The 5,063-nt window shown below is 38.3% G+C and overlaps 1 pseudogene; it reads left to right on the top strand.

Annotated features, from left to right (window-relative positions):
* The first annotated feature begins 833 nt into the window (after positions 1 to 833).
* LOC138071756 (putative P2Y purinoceptor 10) lies at positions 834 to 1,873 on the top strand (annotated as a pseudogene).
* Positions 1,874 to 5,063: the final 3,190 nt, after the last annotated feature.

Raw genomic sequence — 5,063 nt, 5'->3', positions numbered from 1 at the left:
CCTCTCTTGCTACATCTACCACCAGATATCCTTTAGTCCTTCACACACTCTGGTAGTTGCTTGCAATGGTTGCAAGGATAGTCTCAATAAATATGAATGTCTGAAGTTACTGTAATTTTATTAATAAACACAGAACTCTAAAGTTACTGAAGCTTCAAGAAAGTGCAAAGTTATGTAAATAGAGCTAATTGTGCTCTTAGACAAATTCTGAAAGAGACAATGGTTATCTGAGTTGCACTATTTTTTCCAAACACTTATCTTCCCAAGGCCTAGTGACCAGCTAGTTCTTTCCCATGCCTTTACCCCACGTTTCATTCCTAAATGTTCATAGACTTATGTCAGCAGTCATCTAATCCCTGGTAAGGTTGCCATTAAAGATAGGCTGATGACAGGGAAACCTAGATCTCAAATTTTGACAATACAGATAAAATTGTAAAACCGAATGTAAATCAAGAATCTTAAAATATATGTTTAGGGACTATTTGTCAGTGAAGACTTGCTTGTTGGTTATCTCTGCAAGCTTGATTACTTCTTCTTTTGACTACTAAGGAAAAAATCTGACTGAGGCTATTGCCAATATAGTGATTTTTTTGATATCTCAAAATATCTTCGACAATACTGTTATCCATTTGTAGATGGGCAAGCTATTTTCAGTTTATATAGAAAAGATCTTTTGAATTTATGAAAGTTCACACTTGGATACTTCTTTGCTAGACAAGTTTATTTGTATACCCAAACAAGGACTGATATGCCCTTTACTACATTTATAGACTATTTTCTGCAGAAATACTCATTCTGATGCTTTCCCTAAGGAAGGAACACAAATCCTCAAGATGGGAAGCAACAGCACAAACAGTACAAGAGCAAAATACACTGATCTTCAAATGTCATTTCAGTACTCCCTCTATGCAGCTACTTACATCTTAAGATTTATCCCTAGTCTAAGGGCCAACAGTATAGCCTTGTGGGTTCTCTGTCACTTCATCAGCAAGACTAATAAAGCCATTATTTCCATGATCAACTTCTCTGTGGCTAATTGTGCTCATGTGCTGTCCTTACCCCTCTGGATTTATTATTAAATCAGCGACCATTGGCCTTTCCAGAGGACCCTTTGCTTTCTGTACTTTTACCTGATCAGTATCTCAATATCTATGCCAGCATTTGTTTCTTGATATGCAACAGCATTCAGAGATACTTCTTTCTCCTCAAGCCCTTCAGGACCAGAGGCTGGAATAGGTACAATCTGAGCATCAGTGCTGCCATCTGAGTGATGGTGGGTACTGCCTGTTTGCCACTTCCAGTTCTGAGAAATGTTGGATTAGACAACAACACTGAACCCTCTGAGCCCTGACTTGCTGATTTAGGGCTTCAATACATTAGCATAGCATCTACCATTGGCATAACTGCAGTTGAACTTGGAGAGTGTGTATTCTCTGTTGTAATTATTACTTATTGTACAGGGAGGACAGGAAAACTTTTATAAGAATTCCAAGTTCCCCCTCAAACTACCAAAGAGAAAAAAGGCTTTGTGGATGGTCCCGATGTGTGTGGTAGTATTCATTGTGTGTTTCACATCTTACTACCTCAACTTCCCATTCTTTATGGTGGTGAAGCAATAAAGTCTTTTAAAACTACTCCTTTACTAAGACCACTATTTTTCCATATCATTTCCCTGTCTCTCGCAAATCTAAATTGCTGTTTTTATCCAGTTGTGTATTATTTTAAGATCTCAGAATTTTCTGATGGATTTTCAGAAAGTGGTAGTTTGGTTCTTCAGGCATATGTGAAATGCAAGGATGCTGCTTTGGAAATTCAGCATAGGAAAGAGGGTTTTAAAGCTATCTCTCTGAATTTTGGGATGCTCCCAAAGTAATGTAAGAAAAAAATTACTTTTAGAATTAAAAGAATAATCTATATGCTCTATCAATTTATCTATGTCACTTTGAAGATCTTTCTTTAAAAAAATGTTATACTTACGTGCCTCAATGAAACGTGGCTCTCTTCCATTCATCTTCAAAATGATCATTCTGAAAAAAAAAATTAATGCCTATATTTTCTGTCAAAATGGAAGCACTGTTCTATGGAGCATATATGTGAGAAAATATCTTTCCTTATAGAAAAGGATAAATAACAAAATCAATTGTACACCTGTTCCTCAACAATGGGTACAAAATTTTCACCTTTTCTTGTAAGAAGCAAAATGCAAATTGAAAACAGATGGACACAGATGAATTGTCTACACATTTAAAAATGCATAGGAGAGCAACATAATCCTAGCTTTATTAATATATATATATATATATATACATATACATATACATATACATATACATATACATATACACAGAGGTGGAGTGGCCAAGGTGACAGAGTAGGAAGACCCTGATCTCACCTTATTCCACAAGCACACCACAATTACAAATACTTACAGGTCAATTATTGATGAGAACAACCTGAACACTAACTGAGAAGATAGTTTACAACTAAAGATGTAAAGAAGTAGCCACAAGATGGAAAGGAGGAGTGGACACACAGTATAGTCAAGAGTCATATCCCTGGGTAAGTGACCCCCAAACAGGAGAATAATTGAAACTGCAGAGACTATCCACAAGGAATAAGGGTCCAAGCCCCACACTGAGCTCCCCAAGCCAGAGACACTGCACTAGAAAGATAAGCCTCTATAACATTTGGCTTTCAAGCCCAGTGGGGCTTACTTTCAGGAAAACTTAAGTGCTGTGGGAAATAGAGACTCCCCTCTTAAAGGGCACACACAAAATCTCACAAGCTCTGAGATCCAGGACACAAGTAACAATTTGAAAGGAACTCGGATTATACTCACTTGCTGATCTTGGAAAGTCTCCCAGAGAAGACAATTGGGACTCACTCTAGCGCTATAAACAGTGGCTGCAGCCATTTTTGGACCTGTTGTCCTGTTGTTGGTGAGGCTAGGTTTTGTGTGTTGTGGCAAATAGGATCAGTTCCAAGGGATCTCAGGGCTGTCCTGATATAGGACCACCATCAGCAATGTTGGAAACACCATTTTGAGATCCTTTCCGTAGCAGGCTGGTTGATGTAGAACCTCCCCTTAGCTCCCTTGAAACTGGCCCTACTCACCACAATACCCAAAACCCAGCCTCACCCCCAACAGGACGACAGGTCTGTGAAGTCAAGACCTCAAAGTTAGAGTACTCAGTATCAAGCTTGACCTACCAGTGGGCCAGAACCAGCCCTGGGGTCCAGCCTTACTCCTCAGCAGTGGGAATTAGGTCTAGGATGATTCGGTCCTAGACCTTCTCACTTGTGTGTGAGCATCAATTCTGGGACCTTTGCACACTGCACCCAGAGACCCCAGGATTCGGTGGGCCAGAACTAGTCCCAGAACTCTTTTGTTCCTAGCTCTACCTACTATTGGATGGATACCAACTCTAGGAATCCATCCCACAGCCAGAGACCCCAGGTCTTAGCTCTGCACATAATGTGCTGGTAATATTTTGGGGGATCAATACTTACCCACTAGTGGGAAGGCAGGACATTAGGATACCCAGAGCACCAGATCCACCCATGAGGAGGTTGACACCATCCCCAGGACAGCTTCAGCTTCTCAGCCACCTGCCTTCAGCCATGGCCCAGCCCAACAGTAGGTGGATACTAGTTCTGGGATCCTAACCCTACAGTCAACTACCTTATGACATGGCACCATATACCAGTGTACTGGCACCAGTTTGGGGACTCTCCTGGTCATGCAGCTAGCCATGGAAGGACCCTGCCCCATATACCAGAAGCCAGCAATCTCCACTCAAGGCAGGGCCTGGCAGCTAACTAGACTAGGAGATAGCCATGCTTACAAGTTTCTATAGTTGTCAGCTTATCATAGCAGAAAGACCCACATAACCCACACAGGGGTCACTCCAAAAGCATATGGCTCTGGTAACAAGAAGGAAGCATGCTGCTAAGCCCCATAGCATGTATCCTACATAAAGCCATTTCTCTAAGATAGGAAAATGTAAACAGCTTACCAGATACATAAAAATGAAAGCAAATTAGACAAAATAGGTGACACAGGAATATGTTTCAAATGGAGGAACAAGGGAAAAAAAAAATTCCAGAAGAAGAACTAATTGAATTGGAGATAAGCAATCTACCCAATAAAGCATTCCTAGCAATAATCTTAAAGATGCTCAAAGAACTCAGGACCAAAAAAAAAAAAAAAAAAAAACAGTTGGACACAGTTAGAACAGTAAAAAAAAAAAAAAAAAAAGAGATGATATAAAGAGGAACCAAACAGAGATAAATAATGTAGTAATAATTAAAAAACACACTTAGATGAGTCAACAGTAGATTAGATAATATTATACTTAGGGATATATCAGCAAACTGAAAGACATAATAGAGGAAATTATTTTAGCCAAACAGAAAAAAGAAAATAATATGGGAACTCATATACACCTGTGGTGGACTCATGGCAATGTATGGCAAAACCAATACAGTATTGTAAAGTAAAAAAATAAAATTTAAATTAAAAAAATATGGGAATAGTTTAAAAGACCTCTGAGATGGCATAGGGATGAGATATGGTTATATAAATATAAATATATAAATAAATTATATATATATATATATATATATATATATATATATATATATATATATACAAAACTCATGATAAGCACAACTGAAAATCCATAATAGATGCAGAACACCAAAAACTGAAAAGAATCCAAACATAACACTGAAGATAGTTACCGAATCACAAGGGAAGACAGCAAAAGTAAAATAAAGGAACACAAAGGAATATGTCTATCAGGAATTACTTTAAATATAAATGGACTTTACTTTCCAACTAAAAGAGAACAGTGGCTGAATGCATATAAAAATAAAGCCCATATATTGGGCTGAACAAAGAGTTCCCTTGGAGCCTCAAAAAAACTTCTTGGCCAGCTCAATATATGCTACTTATAAGAGATTCACCTAGGTTTTCAAGACACACATGAACTGAAAATGAAAAAATAGAAAAACATATGCCATGGAGTGGAAATGGAAAGAAAGAAGAGGTAGCCATACTT

This window comes from Capricornis sumatraensis, chromosome X, assembly GCF_032405125.1.
Source record: "Capricornis sumatraensis isolate serow.1 chromosome X, serow.2, whole genome shotgun sequence".
NCBI lineage: Eukaryota > Metazoa > Chordata > Mammalia > Artiodactyla > Bovidae > Capricornis > Capricornis sumatraensis.
This window is presented reverse-complemented; position numbering and strand designations above follow the sequence as displayed.